The sequence below is a fragment of the Heloderma suspectum genome, chromosome 6 (assembly GCF_057233095.1).
Source record: "Heloderma suspectum isolate Gila_16-S chromosome 6, 16-S_ref, whole genome shotgun sequence".
Taxonomy (NCBI): domain Eukaryota; kingdom Metazoa; phylum Chordata; class Lepidosauria; order Squamata; family Helodermatidae; genus Heloderma; species Heloderma suspectum.
In genome coordinates, this window is record NC_139463.1 from 70,758,748 (window position 1) to 70,776,745 (window position 17,998).

At 44.7% G+C, this 17,998-nt stretch overlaps 1 protein-coding gene across 6 annotated transcripts in view; it reads left to right on the top strand.

The window, feature by feature from the left end:
- The first annotated feature begins 1,317 nt into the window (after positions 1-1,317).
- The window catches only part of SPOP (speckle type BTB/POZ protein), a 59,949-nt gene continuing 43,268 nt past the window's right edge, over positions 1,318-17,998 (top strand). For 2 of the 6 annotated variants that reach the window (XM_084804799.1, XM_084804797.1), the window contains exon 1: positions 1,318-1,384. The gene's annotated coding sequence lies outside the window, so the exon portion shown is untranslated. Of the gene's footprint in view, positions 2,116-17,998 lie in introns of all 6 variants that reach the window. The other 4 variants (XM_084804798.1, XM_084804794.1, XM_084804796.1 and 1 more) reach the window with 3 other exon arrangements.

Consider the following 17,998-nt stretch of genomic DNA (forward strand, 5'->3'; position numbering starts at 1 on the left):
AGGGTTATGACTGGAAAACAATGTTGTGATATTTGACATGAAGTAAAGAGAGTAAGGGCGCAATCCTAGAATCCCCCCCCCCCGGTAAAATTCTGTGAATGAGGCAGGGCAATAGCGTGATAAAAGCCTTGTCTGGAAGCACCCACGGTTCAGTTATGTCCTAAACCAGCTTTCCCTAACCTGTTGCCTTCCAGATGTTTTGGACCACAATCCCCAGCATTCCTGACCATTGACCGTGCTGGCTGGGGCTGAGTAGAGTTGAAGTCCAAAACGTCTGGAGGGCACCAGGTTTGGGAAGGTTGCGCTAAAGGCAGCAATCCTATGCACATCTACATGGGAGAAAGCCCTATTGAACATAATGGGACTTCTTTCTGAGTAAACATACATAGGATTGCACTGAAAATCTCACTGCAGCATCCAAAGGAGGGCACAGCTCCTTTCTCTTTAATAGCTCAGTAGAAGAGAGAATACCAGCCATTTTTCTCACCCCTAGTTGAGAAGTTGCTCCTGTTCAAATTCCCTCTTCTTCGTGATAAAAGTATGGCAAGAGCCTTATCCTCCTTCGCATCTGGTTGCCTTAAACCCAGCCTAATCTTGGGATACATTTAAGAGAACAGGCTGGCCCAAAGGTGTGTTTTATGAATCCTTATTGTGATCATTTTTCATTCTTTTATACCTCACAACTATGGCAACAAATCCAAAATCCAGTTAGGCACAAAGCATACATAAAGTCTACTAGGTATGCTTGACAAAACCGCAAGCCCCTTTCCTTTTAATAAAAGTGACTGCCATAGTTACTAAAAAACAAAAACATAGGCAGCCAAGTTGGTTCATGAGGGAAAAAACAAAACAAAATCCACAGCTGAACAATACCTTTATTAGATTGGTCGGTATTGCTCAACCGTGGATTTTGGTTCCTGTTTTTTCCTCATGAACCAGCATGGGTATTTGTTTATAACTATAGTGTTTTTTTTAAAAAAAACTTTTATTGACTCATCATGAATAATACAACATCATCGAAAAGAACCAGGGATTTAAACACTCCTGAGGAACATGTTTTTTCCACCTATGACCGGTAGTCATGGTCACTTCCCTCGCGCCATGGCAACCCCACGCGCCGCATGCGCAATGCCGTCCGCATCTCGCGACCATCCTCTTCCCTTTTATCCCATCTCGTCTCTTGACGGTTTTTTTCCCGCCATTTTTTCCGGGTTAGGTCCCTTATGACACATGCGCAATGCCGCCGCCTCTCTTCCCCCCCCCTCCCGCCTCTGAATGAACGGAGCGTCGTGGCAACGTCACCGGAGAGTCCCGGATGTGTCAGGTCAGGGCGTTATGAGGAGACCACAAGGGGACGGCCGCAGCCACAGCATATCGCTATCAGGTGAGGTGGAACGGGCGATGGATATAACTCACCACGTTGTAGGGACGAAAGGGGGGAAATACATAACGCCGGTGGGCGACTGGTTGCAAAATAATGAGCCAAAGGGCCTGACGCAGGGAGAAGGGGCGGGGCAGAGGGAAAGCACCCTCGGATAAAGGCTACGCATGCGCGGCGGCGAGGTTTCGGCCCTCGGGATTGTGGCGCGTGCGCTTTCATTCAAAGACTTGCGGAGACTGCGCAGGCGCCTTAGAGAGAACCGCTGTGTAGGAAAGGAAGGTCCAGGTGAAGTCCAGGGCACGCATGCGATGCAAAAAGTTTTGTGGCATGCCGATCCTCTGCGCCTGCGCAAAGAGGAATGAAAGAAGAACAGTCACATCCTGCAGTTTCCTGGCTTCCCTTTCTCCCTCCTCCCACCCCATCCTGTTGCGCCTGCGCATAATATTGCTGCAGGGGCCTTGCGGAATAATGATCCTCTGCAGCTACGTAAGGGGGAAAGAATTGCAAGAGGGAGACATGCTGCCAAATAATGAGCTGTGAGTGCTGTTGCTGCATTTCACAAGGGGAAAAGAAGAGGAGGAGAGGACCTAGGCATGGTGGTGGAGTGGGGAGGGGAATTACCTTTGTTGTTGTTGTTGTTATCCCCATCCACTGCACCTGCCCAGGTCACTGGCTTACTACTGTTTATTCTGATAGAGAACAAAGTGGCAGAAGTTACTTGCTGAGGCCAACAGGTAAGCCCCTCATCCTGACCCCCCTCCTGGAAGGGGAAGAAAGTGGGTGGGAGAAGTAAGCCTGTATTCATTATGTTAATAACAAATTTGGGGGTGAAGTGGTGTTAAACCTTAAAGGCTTGACTGAGATCTGGTATGGTCCAGTGGCTGAAGAGTGTTCATATGAAATCACTGATGAACTCTGGAGAAAGTAAAAGACTGGACAGCCCGTGGGCGAGAAACTCTGCCTCTGTTTCCTTCATCTGTACGATTGTAATAAGTTTTGCAGGTTTTTGTCAGGATTAACAACATTAGGGTCAGGGATACTTCTAGTGAACTGACAGGCATACATTGTGACAGATTTGCCTCTGGGTTCCTTCAGACTATGGTCCTAAAAGTTTCTCCATTATGCAATTTATTTCAGTTGTGGAGTATATGGTTCCTTTGAATTCACAATTGAAATCTTAGAACGTATGAGATGGGGTGGGTTAGAAATCTAATTAGAGGCCTATTTTCTGCATCTTGCTTTCCTCCCCAGTGATTTGGTAAAGTGTGTGAAGCTTTACTGAAATAACTTTTAATGATGAATGGGGTGCAGTTAGCCTGACTCTGAAAGAGGCTGAGAGGGCGGAAAAATGATAGCCATAGTAGCTGTGTTGCAGTTTGCCTTGCCACCAGTCAGACATGGGCTGAGAGAAAAGATAAGTGGGGTTGCTATAGTAAGTATGTGATGTGTCTCCTGTGTTGAGTGATTCTCCCAAATGAGGGAGAACTTTTAGCAGGTGCAACTTCACCTGTCATGGTACTGCAAAGATGGACAAGACTGCAGCTGCTGAAAGTCTTCCTGCTCAGCAGCTCTTGAAGGCATAGGGACATAGGAAGCTGTCTTATACTACGTGAGACCATTGATCCATCTAAACCAGTATTGTTGACACTGACTGGCAGCAGTTCTCCAGGGTTTCAGGCAGGATTTTTTCCAGCCCTACCTGGAGATGCCAGGGATCAAACCTGGGACCTTCTGCATGCAAAGCAGGTGCTCTACCACTGAGACAGGACTCTTTTCCTTTGTCCTATCTGACAATGGTAATGTCTGGTCGAACCTTCAGATACAAGAGCTGGCCAGCCCTTTCTGGTTTTAGCTGTGTAAGCCTTTTTTGACATGTAGAAGTGCTCTCTAGCTTATGCTTTAGTATCACTTGTGCAACTTATCCAAACAAACTTACTGAACTGCAGAGGGCCAGAACCAAAATCAATGGAATCTGCTTGTTAAAGGGTGGTGTTGGATTAAAGAGAGACTTGATAATGAAGAGACTCTATTTAGGTCTTTAACCCCCTGAATCTTCAAAATCTGACAGTGGTAACAACATTTAAAATCAGTACAGTGCCAATTGGACTATAACACCTCCACCTCAAATACTGTTACATGCATGCCCCCTCCTCATCCATGGCAACTTGTCTAAACAAAGATCTTCCATCACTTGCAAGGTTTATTCAGGCTTGAGGTTTCATATACTTCTGGGGAGAGTTCCACAACTAGGGAGTGGATGTGAAACCTCTCAGCGTGCTTTACCTTTGGATTCTGGCACATGGAGGGAAGGGAGCAGCCTAAGTTTGGGAAGAGAACTCAGATCAGCCTGTGATGAGTTGGAGGTGGGTAGGGATGGAGAGAAGGTTAAGAGTAAAGCACTGCAAGATTTGGAACAAAAGCAATAAAGTCATGATGACCTGGTATTATGCCAAATCATGCTATCAGCAGTTCTCACCAAATTGTGAAATTTATGGATAGGTTACCCATTGCAGCCAGTGGTGCTGTTGACAGTGTAACATGCAAGGTGAGGGTGCGAGTGATAGGTTAAAAGCAGGGTTCTAAATAGCCACTCAGGCTCAGCTGGTCACCCATGACTAGTATGAATTGCTTTCAAGTGATCTGGCAGAGAAGCTTTTGTAAATTGGTTCTTGTTTTCTTTTCTGCCACACATTATCAACATTGATGTGTGTGGGCAGGAGAGCTAGTAAAAAATTATGTATGCTAGTCATTTTTGTAGAGTTAATTTGCAAGGCTGTCTTAAAAGTCCAAAATAATGGCCACTCTGAAGTGGTGGGTTGTGTGTTCTATGGAACGCTAATGAGCCACGAATGTTCTGAAATAATTGATAGTTTATGAAATGGTAGACTTAAACTATAAAAGCATAATTCAAAGAGCTGTTCAACTATGAACCCAGTTACGATTATATCTCCTCAGCCCCCCAAAAGGCTCTCGGATCAGCTTACAATCAATCTGTAAAATAAGACAGTCCCTGCCCGCAGACTTACAATCTGTAAAATTGTAGAAAATTGCAAAGACGTGGCACAGAAGGAAAAGGGAATGGGGAGGGGAAAGGAAAGGAAAGGGGAAAAAAGGATTTTCAGCAGGGCTGGTGGAATGGCCTCTTATCTCTTCGGAAGGGCAGTCCAGCTAGAGCAGGCCCTGATGTTCTCTGGGCCTGTTCCTGTCTCCCTCTCAGCTTCTTCCTTACAGGGCAGTTGATGTCAGTTAGCCCTGTGGGGTCAGAGAGGCCAGATGGAGCAAGGTCCTGATGTTCCTTGAGTCTGCTCCTTTCTCCCTCGTTCCTTCTTCAGTTAGCTTAGCCCTAAAGGACTGGGGAATTCCTGTTGGGCCTTCCAAGAAAAAGATTGGTAAAAAGATTCTCAGCTCCGCAAATGTTATCAAAACAAATCTTTGTATATTGAGAGTAGTTGTTTGAACATTCCAAAGTAGGTAACAGAGCAAAATGAAACTTACCCAGCTTGCTGGGCATCTCTGACCCTTTTCAAGAGAAACTGAAAGGAAAGAATGGGACAGAGCAGCTTTGGAGTTTGCTGGAATATAAGGATAAGCAAAAATAGTTGTCCCCACCCCCTTTTCCCTTTAAACACCTGATGCTGACAGTTAAAATAGAAGTACCATGTGATGAATCTGTTGTTGGGCTATATCATGGGTAGGCAACTTGTGGCCCTCCAGATGTTTTGGCCTACAACTCCCATCAGCCCTAGTTAACATAGCCAGTGGTTATGGATGCTGAGAGCTGTGGGCCAAAATATCTGGAAGGCCACAAGTTGCCCACCCCTGGGCTATATCATTTCAGATTGCAGGTGAAGTCAAATGTTAGAATGCCTTCCCACTTAAAATGTGCCATACATCTTCAATGCGAGTATGTTTGGGGTTTGGGGGGGGAGACTAGCGTAGAACCTCTTTCCCTGATATGGCAGTTTTGAAAGTGTAAGAGCATTCAAAGATTTGATCCCCACCTGTAGTGTGAAGCGATACATATGTTACTGGACTGTATCATGTGGTGCTTCTGCCCATCTGTGTGAGCTCTGACAATCCTTGATGGAGAATTAGAGTGGGTGGAAGGTGAGCTCATAGCCTGATCAAAGCATTATGGGAGGAGCCAGTGAAGAAGAAGGTCACTCCTGAGGAAGGTTCGCCTTGCATTCTGAGAACTACTCTTTTAGGTGTCTTGGTTTAGTGGCAATCCAGCTTTTCCCTTCCACTGATGCACTAGATCCCAGCATGTCAAGGTTGACTGCCTTGTCAGCATTATGAATGGTCCTTCCTCCTCAGCATAGAATGTTCCCTTTTGCAGCTCAGGCAAAAGGCAAGGTAGTTTTGGGAACTGCAAGAGTTGCTTCTTTATTCTTTCTGGCCACTGATGTGTGAGAAATGACTAACATAGGTATATATGGACAGGCAGACTACTAAAAATGTTTATTGGCATATTGTTGTTAAGTCGTGTCCGACTGTTTGTGACCCCATGGACCATAGCACGCCAGGCCTTCCTGTCCTCCGCTCTCTCCCGGAGTGTGCTCAAGTTCATATTCATTGCATCGGTGATGCTATCTAGCCATCTCATCCTCTTCCGTCCCCTTCTCCTTTTGCCTTCAATCTTTCCCAGCATCAGGGTCTTTTCCAGGGAGTTTTCTCTTTGCATTAGGTGGCCAAAATATTTGAGCTTCAGCATCTGTCCTTCCAATGAGCAGTCAGGGTTGATTTCCTTTAGGATGGACTGATTTGACCTCCTTGCAGTCCAGGGGACTTGTAAGAGTCTTCTCCAGCACCACAGTTCGAAAGCATCAGTTCTTCGGCACTCAGCCTTCCTTATAGTCCAGCTCTCACAGCCATATGTTGCTACTGGAAAACCATAGCTTTGATTATACAGACCTTTGTCAGCAAGGTGATGTCTCTGCTTCTTACTATGCTGTCTAGGTTTGCCATAGCTTTCCTCCCAAGGAGCAAGCGTCTTTTAATTTCATGGCTACAGTCATTGTCTGTGGTGATCTTGGAGCCCAAGAAAATAAAATCTGTCCCTGCTGCCATTTCTTCCCCTTCTATATGCCAGGAAGTGATGGGGCCAGATGCCAGGATCTTAGTTTTTTTAATGTTGAGTTTCAAACCAGCTTTTGCACTGTCCACTTTCACCCTCAACAAGAGGCTCTTTAGATCCTCTTCACTTTCTGCCATTAGGGTGGCATCGTCTGCGTATCTGAGGTTGTTGATAATTCTCCCGGCATTCTTAATTCCGACCTGTGATTCATCCAACCCGGCGTTTCTCATGATGTACTCTGCATATAAGTTAAATAAGCAGGGCGACAACAGCCTTGTCGTTCTCCTTTCCCAATTTTGAACCACTCGGTTGTTCCATGTCCGGTTCTGACTGTTGCTTCTTGACCCTCGTACAGGTTTCTCAGGAGACACGTAAGGTGGTCTGGTCCTCTCATCTCTTGAAGAATTTGCCACAGTTTGTTGTGATCCACACAATCAAAGGCTTTAATGTAGTCAATGAAGCAGAGATAGACGTTTTTCTGGAATTCCTGCAAATATCATTTTTCCTCCCTAACTTGCTTGTAACTGAAACTCAGGGTCTGTTTGCACATAACAGTGGCAAACTGTGAGTTATTTAACCCACAACTTGCCACAGTGCATGCCAGGCACATTCCTCAGCCTTTTTGAATATTCATCCTCCTATTGGGCTGATTGGGGGTTGCTACATGATGTCTGAACCCAGACATTATAAGTTAACTGTGGGTTAAACAACCAACAGTTAACCTAGCTACTAATCAGCAGCCTTCCCCAACCTGGTGCCCTCCAAATGTTTTGGACTACAATTCCCAGGATTCCTGACTATTAGCTATGCTGGCTAGGGCTGATGGGAGTTGATGCTGAAAACATCTGGAGGGCACCAGGTTGGAGAAGGCTGGATGAGTAAGAGCAGTTGAACTCCTGCTTGCCCTTCTGCCTTCTCTCCCATGTTATGAATGTATTGTCACTTGTCTTGGAACTGTGGTATAGAAAGCTCAATAATAGTTTGTTTCTTCCCTCTTTTGTCAGACCAAGTTAAATGGTCAGACCAGACTAAGTGAAATGGCTTTAGACAGTACAGCATTGGATCGTGGCCTTCAAATGAGGCAACACCAGAGCCTCATAAAGTTTAATAACATTTTAAAACGTTCCAGGCTACGCTTCCTTTTCCTCTGTTGATCACATCTGGTCCAAGCATAGTACTATCTCCTAGGTACCTCCTTCTTCCTTACTGCTGTGCGCTATGATAGCAACACCCTATACTGCATGATTTATAGTGCTAGCAGTGGGTGGGGCTAATTAGACATGCACAAACAGCATGGCCAAGATTTGCTGGTCATAAAAGATGGTGGATACCAATGCTTGATACAGCGTCCCCACAGTAAACCCCACCTACATTGTATGCCCCCCCCCCACATATCAGTGCAGTGTGAGCGATTACAGCAGTCTTGACCATAGCCACTCATCTGCTGCCTGGGAAAAGTTATACTTTGGTGGGGGATGGGATGAGCAGGTAGCCAAATCAAACACTCAGGCTATGTATGGGTGGCTGTATTGGCAAAAAAAGATGAAAAAATATTGCTTTTCTGCAAGTTTGGGATACAGTTGGGCTGGCACTGTGTTACCTGGATGAATAAGCTCCACCCTTCGTGGTACTCTCTCACCATTGAAACTTTGATACTTGCAGATCGCTTTTGGCTTCATTGATGCCACAGAAACCCTGAGTATCTCAAGCGGTTTAGCTCACTTTTTCTTTTTTTGGGTGGAAGTGGGGAGTTTCACTTAGGAATTGCCTAGGTGTGTGTTCTGAATAAGAAGAGGTGTTGCCTTTGTTCTTTTAAAGCTTGGGTGAAATGTAAAGGGTCTTGAAATTGCTGGTTTCTGCATTTTTCTTGTTTGGACGTGTGTCTTACTGTTTTGTACAAGAAGGTATTTTTGTGGGTTTAGTGAGTTCAAAATCAGATAATTGCCTAAGGTCCCTCTAAAGTTCCAAATTTGGATTTCCATGTTCAATTTATTCTACATGAGGGGAAAGTTAAACAGTAAAGTTCATCTATGGCGGGACTCATGTGGGGTCTGCATTTATGATTTATTAGTTAATCTTTCATTCTTAATGTATTCTAATGTGAACTGTGTGCTCAGGATATGTTAATATAGAATTGGGCAACATGTCCCCCCGCCCATAGCATGTTGGTGCAACTTTGAGGCCCTTGTTAGAATATTAGTGTTCAGTTAAATTTCTAGCTAGCATGGTTTCAGAGACCATGAAATAAAGGATAAGGAAAGGAGGGGGCAGATTGAAAAGGAAGCCTAAATTACGTTTTGTTTAACTCTTGTTGCGTTTCTACTAGAAAAATATTGCAAAGTGGTATTTCTCAAACTTTATGTAATTTTGTCCTCCTTCTAAATTTAGTAGCTCTTCTGTGTAATTCCTGTCCAGCCTAGAAGCTTCCGTGCATGCGTTTGCCTTGCTCTTGCATTGCCTACATTTCTCCTTTTCCTCTCACCCAGCACCTCTGGCCACCATCCCATGGTGCTTCACCCTCTGGTATACACATTCTGTGTCACTTTTCCTTCTTGATACATACAGACAAATGTCTCTGCGCACACAGAGAAAGAGGCAACTGAACTTGCTAACAGGTTTGAACTCCACCTTTCCCTTACAAGTCCATCTGAGATCACAACCCATGCTTTGAATGTTTATAAGCCTGTCTCTGGTAAGAGATGCAGAATTCTGTGCACACCTGCTCTGGGCTAAGTTTCATTTTCCAGTTTGAAAACCAAAACACCAATCATGGGTGAGGAGCAGAAACCCATCACCTTGCTTTGTCAAGATCTAGCTTCACAATAGTAACAACATTTGGGGTTTATTTAGTGCTGTATTTTTAGCATTCTGAGCACTTCCCCTTATTTCTGTAATTCTCATAACAGATATTTACAAGGCATGCCAATCTCCATATAATGCACAGTCAGAGAACCAGAGAATTTCTTGAGGGAATGTTAATGCTGTTTTAAACTCCCTGAAGAAAAGCATGATGTGTGTATAATCTCAACGCATATTGTGATAAACACATGATTTGTTTATCATGAGGACTAGAAGCTTTTCCTCACTACAGAAAAATTCATATTTGTGGAATTCTAACAAGCTCAGGCAGGCCAACAGAAGGAATGTTGAGTGTGTTGTGTTGTGCTGGATACAGCAATGATTCTGATTCTCAGGAGTTTCTGGCAGTCCCTCCATTTTAGTTGCTAACCAGCTGGAGAGAATTTTTGTTGCTATTTAATCCCAATTCTGCCTCATTACATTTTCCCCACATACCAAGATTAAGGCCACACAACAAGTTCTGGAAAATGCGAAATGGATGCACCTGTCCAGACTCCAGTGCAAGACAGGTTGCTGTGGCATCCTTTAAAAACAAACAAACTGGGAAGGATGTCTGTTTTGAGCTGTGTTTATTCCAGAAGGGCTAGAAAGCTATTTGCTAGGGGTGCATTTCTCTTTGAGCTTTCTGTGCTGCATTTAGAACTGGATATGCTCCTAGTCCTTGTACATGTTCACTTCTCAATGAGCATTAAAAGTATTCTAACTAATGTGGTGAAAAATCCAGCAATGCTTAGTGTTTTCATTTATCTGTTTTTAGGTTTATAGGCCTAAATAAACCGCCACACCCTTGCAAGGCTTTGGGAAAGAGTTTGGTGCAACATTTCATAATATGAAATGAGCTTCATGTTCTGAAAGCCTGTGTCTAAACTAGAGCCAAGGCACCCAAGTACTTGGCAATCACTCTACTATAAATAACTTGCTCATGTCTTAAGTCCACTCTCCCCTGTTCCACCCTCCTTCTGCTACAATATAGAAAGTGATAAAAACCCATTTAGTTATCCCTTAATTATGATAACCCTTTCCCTCCCTGCTTTCAAGTGCTTCTGTACCGGGGAGGCAAAGTAGTTAGTCCCTCCATAGGGACCAGTTAATTCAGCCAGCCAGAACAAACATTATTTAGTTTAGATTAACTTGCCCGATTGTGAGGGCTCCGTAAACAGGTATCGGCACTTAAAATAAAACCAATACATACAATAAAAGCCCTCCTTTCCGGTCTTCCCTCCTGCTGCCTATCCTTTTTTTTTTTTTACTAATGATTTTAGTACTCTGCTAAATTCATCTTTCTCAACTTGCTATGATCATGTTCTCCTTTTCCTTCTGCTCCCTGTACTTTGGTCACTCATGCTATGTCTCTGTCCTTCTAAAGAGCTGCACCTCCCTTGCTTTCTCTGCTTTGCACAACCTTGCCCCTTACCAGCCCCATTTTGCCACCACCTCCCTCTGTGTGCCTTCTGACATGCTGCTGCCTACGTCTCAAGAAGCAGCTTCTGCCTCTCCCTTTGTTGCCTACTTTAGCATAAGTCTTTCTGAACAACTTTCTGGACAGATTCCTGGAGGAAAAGGCTATGAATGGCTACTAGTCCTGTTGGCTATGTGCTACCTCCAGTAGCAGAGGCAGTGAGCCTATGTACACCAGTTGCTGGGGAACATGGGTGGGAGGGTGCTGTCATGCTCATGCCCTGCTTGTGGGTTCCTAGTTGACAGCTGGTTGGCCACTGTGTGAACAGAATGCTGGACTAGATGGACTCTTGGTCTGATCCAGCATGGCTCTTCTTACGTTCTTAGGTTCTTAACTCTAGCCTTATTGTAACTTGTCCACCCGTGACCTCCCCCTTCTACCCCTGCCTTGTCTAACACATGGTAGATCGTAAGCTCTTTCATCAACTGTGCTCCAAACGCCATATAGCACCCTGACTCTGAATCAATATGTGGTGGTGGTAATAGATCATAGCTACTCTGAAGACAGAAAAGGTGGAAATATTGCACTAGTCATTTGTAGCAAATAAACTAAACACAGTATACCAGGCTAGTCTCGGAATGAAATGTGTATGGAAGCATGGCTTAAGTGGGGAAGGACTCATGTGAATGTCTGAGCCCTAAGTAGGCACTGGGAAGATGTTATGTTAAGTTCAGGAGAAGAGCAGCAGGATGTCCTGGATCAAGAAGTGTTGCTGGAAAACAGCTGGAGTTCTAGAGCCTTGCAGAAGTTCTGGAAGGTGGTATAGAGTGAGGGTAGGCAATTTGTGGCCCTCCATATGTTGTTGGACCGCAAATGCCATCATCCCTAGGCAGCGTAGGCAATGGTAAGGGATGATGGGAGTTGCAGCCCAACACCTTTCCCACCCCTAGTGCAGAGAGACATGTTGGAGTTCCCAACTGATGGTATAAATACCCGGCAGGCTGCACTCTTTCCCAGCTTGGTTTGATGATGGCTGAACAAAGTACCCAAACATGGGGACTTGCAAGGAATGTTGGCTTTCTTAGGCTGAAACTACACATTGTGGCCAAGTCTTGTCCCAAGCCCCAGCTGCCACCATTTCTCTATTGGAAACCAGTGTTTGGAGACAGTGAGTAGCAGGAGGCAAGAGTGGGTGCACTAAGCCCTTTCCCATGCCCACTGCGTTTGCAGTCCCCCTCATCCCTGCCACTTTCCCACAGCTGCAGTTCCAGAACCATATTGGTGAAGGGAAAACCCATTTGGAACCCCAGCTGGGGCTGGGGCACATTGTAGGAAAAGTGACTGGGGAAGGGAAGGCTTGAGCACCTCCCTCCCATTTCTTCCCTGTAAATTAACACACGCCACAACACCAGTTTGCAGTGGACAAGTAATGCCCGGAGTTTGGAAATGGTCTTCCCCTCTCACCCCATCATTTGCTATTATGCATCTAGGGGTTGCTTGGATGCTAATACCCACGTAAAAGCAGGCGTGTACATTTATCAGATATGAAGGCTTACACATGGGGTGGGGGAATGGCAAGCAGCAGTCCAATTTTCCCTGCTCACATATATTTTGAAGGGAAAATCAGTGAGTTATGCATGCATGTACCTTATCTGACACTTTGCCCTTTATACATGTGTATTGTACTTGGGTACTGGCAACTAAGTACAAAATATTACTTAAGAAGCAGCCCTCAGATTCAAGAGACCGGAACATTTCTGGAATGAAATGTTAATTTAGCTTAAACAGAAGCTGAAACTTAGTGTTTTTTTTTTTAATTTGGAAGCTCTCTCGTGTAGCTGACTAGCGTTACTAACCAAACGGTGCACTAATACGCAGTTATTTGTGTATATCCAGGTAAACAGAGTTTTACTGGAGGACCACTTTGACAAGTGAATGGGGGATGGAAGGCCCAAACCCTGTTATTCTCATCACTAAATGGCCTTCTGCAAAATCCCGATGCCACAGATGCTGTTTATCGATATACCTCTTTTCCACCTGGAGTTGGCAAGTGAGAGGGTGACATGGCACCTTCCAAGAACCACCAATTAGTAGCACACAGTTTAGTTCAGGATCTATTTTAATTAAGAATAAACAGACCATATCACTGGAAAACTAATTCTCCTTAGTACAATAATACGGTCTCTCCCCTCCCCATTTCCCCAGCAAATACCAGGAGTTGGCTCCAGACTAAGTCATATTTAGAGTAGACCCACTGAAATCAATGGGACTTAACCTAGTCATGACCTAACCAATGGGACTTAAGCTAGGTTATACTTTAAGTCTGACTGAGTCTGGATCCAAGCCCAGGTAGCCTGGGTGAAGACCAGTAATTATGGGCACTCTGTCCAAAATTAGTGTTTCCTGATAAATTGTGAACTTTGGAACTGATATCACTGAACTGCTGACAAATGATAAGTATGCAACTGTTGAGAAATCTGTTTTAGAGATATTAATCCCATATGGCTCCCAGATTATAGTCTATGACCTCAGTAACTTTAACTCCAGATATTGGATACATTGCAGCTGAGAAGCTGGGAACAAATCAATGGGCTTTCTGCTAGCTCTAATCCTGCAGTTTATTTATTTACAATATTTATATACCGCTCCATATCTAGAACAGATTTTGGAGCAGTGAACACAAGAGATAAAACAGTTAAAGGATAAAAAGACTAAAACACCAGATTAAAATTATGCTATTTTTAAAGAACAGTTCTGAGGCATACATGTGGACCCAGTACACATGGAGCTCCACATGTGTGTGGATGCTCTGTTGATTTCACTGGTGGGGTCAGCTGTGTGACACTGACGTTAATGTGGCAGCCACTGGTAGAGCAGAGATCCTTGGGTTCATTGGAGTCCTGCCAAGTCCTAGCTCTTGTTCTGTGTGTGTAATTTGAGACCCTGTAACCACTTCCTTACCTGATTGGTGTATTACTTATGACATTTTAGCACTTATTGCTTATGTTTTACTCTCATTTACTGTCTCTTCTGTTGCACTGGAGCTTGTCTGAGAGGTTTTAACGTAACGTCAGTTTGCCAAAACGGCGAACTGGTGACAGGCTATGGAAAGAACTTATCTGAAGTAGTCAATACTTTAAAGAGAGGAATGCACCTCCTCAAACTTCTCCTGCTTTAATTCAAGGTATCTGCTTGCCCTCCCAATGACCATTGTTTTAACAAAGTTGTGTGGTCCCTTAAAGAATAAGTTGGTCTTTAATGTACCATAAACTTCCTTGTTTTTGCTGCAGCTGACGTAGCTAACCTTCTGGAAGTTGTTTCCATGAATTCTGAAAACGACTTGGATATTTAGAGCCAAATGTTGGCTCACTGCTGTTGCCTTCCATCTGTCGGTTTGGTTTGGTTCTTTCCCCTTTGTGACTAAATCTGGTTGGGCTTCATTCCTTTATCCAGGCATCATCTAGCCATCATGAGCCCAGAGCCGCCAAACGAATTGCTGCTGAATTTCATATTTGCTGCTTCTGAGAGAACTGACAGGATATGTCTAAATGACATTTTAGCCTCCCCCCTCCTTTGTGTGTGTACTTGTATCGCATTCTCTTGTAGCAAGAGCTCTACACCAAATTACATAGCTCTGGCAATGTTAAAGAAAAGCATTAACAGCAATTTTCCTTTCTGGCCTGTTAAGTAATCGTCCTTACAAATGGACTAGTGTTTTTTCTCTGGCTTCTTTTACAGCTTGATGTTCAAACTCCTTGTCCTATTTCATCTGTGTGCATCCTTTCCCTAATTATATGTCGAATCTCTTGCTTTTGCCTTCTTTTGTCTCTTTCACATTAGTGTCTTTGCACCTTCCCATTATCTATGGAATATGCCTTTTCTCTTTTTTTGTGTGCTTTTTCAAGTCCCTAACACCTCTTTTATTAAGGTTTTCACATTATGGGTGATTTCTCTGTCTTTGGCGTGGGCGGCTCCCTGATCCATTTCTCACTGCTGATGGTCTGTGGGTCCAGTGCTAGGTATCAAGGCTTGCTTATTTGTTTCTGCTCCATCTTGAAAGCGTCTTCTAAAAAGCTAGATTTAAATGGAAACTGTATCCAACTGCAGTGACCATCTGATCACTAGAGCATTATTTTCTCTTCTGTGCCCTTGCATGGTGAACTATGAGATTTATCATAACCTGGAAAATATGAGTCTTTTATAACTGTCCAGGACACAGTGCATCTGTAATCTTGCCACATGGGTACACGTTGAGAAGACATGTTCAGTATGTAAAAAAGATGTTGGAGGAGTTATCTTTTAGAGACTAGTCCATGTCAGAAATGAATGTGAGACTCTAGGCAAAGAATCTTGTGGCACCTTAAAACTAACAAATTTATTCTGTCTACAGCATGGCTACCCCTCTGGAAATAGACAAACAGAGTTTAGCTCAGGTGGTAGGCAACCTGGTGCCCTCCAGATGTTTTGAACTACAACTGTCATAATGCCTGTAGGGGATTATGGGAGCTGTAGTCCAAACCATCTGGTGGGCACCGGATTGCCTACTCCTGATCTAGTTTGAACTTTGGCAAATCTCCACAGTGAAGGGAATGGTGCAGCCAACTGCGAATGCACCTCTCTATGCCCTTGTCATTGAAATGTGGTGTGTGGCTAATCTTGTTGAGAGTGTTCTCTCAGTTGAACATTGACATTGCAATCGGATGGAAAAAAAGTAGGTAATCTTCGGGGTTATGTAGACTCTTCAGGGCACAGCTAGTACAGTATGTCTGCTGTAGAAGGAAATGTGTTTCTGCATGCAGGCTGGGTGCACTCGGTCAGGGAGTCTTACTCTCATAATTTGTTACTGACAATTAATTTGAACCTGGGATCTCGGGCCTGTTCTTAGTTCTGGAATGTATGAAGTAGGATTCTAGATACATCTTCATTACTGTTTCATACTAAAGCAGGACAGTCTCTCAATCTTGTAATAATAATAACATGAATCCTAGCAAGTACCTTTTTCAGGCATTGCTGCTTTTTTTTTTTATACTGGGACAGTGTGGAATATCTGTCTTCTGCACATCTACGCAGTAGAACATAATGCAAACTGCAAGCCACAAATCAAGGGTTTGCATGTTTAGGTGTAATTAGGAGGCTAGAATATCTTCAGAAAAACTGGAGGTTTTTAAACTTAGGAAGGCACAAACAAGTCCACTCCAAAACTATGCCAGCATGGTTAATTACCAGGGCCAAGAAAGCTATAAAAGGGAGGAAGACTTCCTTTTAAAAAGAGGAAATCTTTGCCAGAGTTAAGGAAAACCTTCCAAAAGACTACTGACTCTGGTGAATCAGTGTACAGTGACAAGGCAAACTTTGGAGGAATTTGAGGGGCAATTGCTAGAGATGTAAGAACTAATAACATATTTCTTAAAGTAACATGAGAAGCAAAAAATAAGTCAGAGAAACCTTTTGCTGCTTCCATCCAGGTTTTATTCTTGAGTAGGCATATCAGTATAGTTTTGAGAGATGGGTGGGGACGTCAGGAGAGAAGGGAAATGTTCTTTAATCTATGATACAGTTTTAAGATTTTGTGAGGGAGGAGGGCAGAATTAGCCCCCGGACCCACCGAAGTTGCTCACCTCTCATGTAAATAGTGTCTTATTTTTATTTATTTATTATTAAATTTATTAATCGCCCATCTGGCTGGTCACCCAGCCACTCTGGGCGATGTACAACATACAATAAAACAGTTTAAAACAATAAAATTCTACAATAAAAACATTTCCTAAAATACCCTAACCCACCCCAAATGCCTGCCTGAACAACCACGTTTTTAATGCACGACGGAAGCTCATTAAAGAGGGGGCATGACGGAGTTCCCTAGGGAGGGAGTTCCACAGAGTGGGGGCCACCACAGAAAAGGCCCTCTCCCTCGTCCCCACCAGTCTAGCTGTCCTGGCTGATGGGACAGACAGAAGGCCATCCGAGGCTGATCTTGTTAAGCGGCCTGTCTGGTGATGCTGGAGGTGCTCCTTAAGATAGGCTGGGCCGGAACCATATAGGGTTTTAAAGGTCAAAACCAACAGCTTGAATTTGGCCCGGAAAACAACTGGTAACCAGTGCAACTCCTTCAGCACTGGAGTGATGTGATCTCGCCGGTGGCTGCCTTTAATCAGGCGAGCCGCCGCGTTCTGTACCAGCTGCAGTTTCCGAACCGTCTTCAAGGGTAACCCCACGTAGAGCGCATTACAGTAGTCTAAACGAGAGGAGACCAGGGCATGTACTACCGATGGGAGCAGATGGTCGGGAAGGAAGGGGCGCAGCCGCCATATCAGATGGAGTTGATACAGCGCTGTCCGGCTCACAGCTGACACCTGAGCCTCCATGGACAGCTGGGAGTCTAAAATGACCCCCAGGCTGCGGACCTGGTCTTTCACGGGTAGCCGTACCCCATTCAATACCAGGTCAGCATCCCCCAGCCTCCTCTTGTCTCCCACCAAAAGTACCTCGGTCTTGTCAGGCTTCAGCCTCAGCTTATTCCTCCCCATCCAGCCACTCACCGTCTCCAGACATTTGGACAGGGATTCTACGGCCAACCTTGGTGAAGATTTGAACGAGAGGTAGAGCTGCGTGTCATCCGCATATTGATGACACTGCACCCCAAACCTCCTGATGATAGCCCCCAGCGGCTTCACATAGATGTTAAATAGCATTGGGGAGAGGATGGAACCCTGTGGCACCCCACAAGTAAGTGGCCACGGGTCCGAAACCTCCTCTCCCAGTGCTACCCTCTGGTACCTGCCGGAGAGGAAGGACCGGAACCACCGCAATATGGTGTCCCCAATGCCCAACCCTTCCAGGCGGTCCAGGAGGATACCGTGGTCAACGGTATCAAAAGCCGCTGAGAGGTCGAGGAGAACAAGGAAGGAGCATTCACCCCTATCCAGAGCCCTCCTCATATCATCTACCAAGGTGACCAAGGCCGTTTCTGTCCCATGCCCAGGCCTGAAGCCCGACTGAAATGGGTCTAGATAATCAGTTTCTTCCAAGTGTGCCTTCAACTGCACCGCCACCACCCGCTCAATCACCTTGCCCAAAAATGGCAGATTTGAGACTGGGCGAAAGTTGTTCAGAACTTGAGGATCCAAGGAGGGCTTCTTTAAGAGCGGTCTTATCCCTGCCTTCTTGAGGGCTGATGGCATCACTCCCTCCTCAAGGGAGGTGTTCACCACTGCCTTGATCCCCTCACCCAGTCTCTTTCTGCAGCCCATAATGAGCCAAGATGGGCAAGGATCAAGTAAGC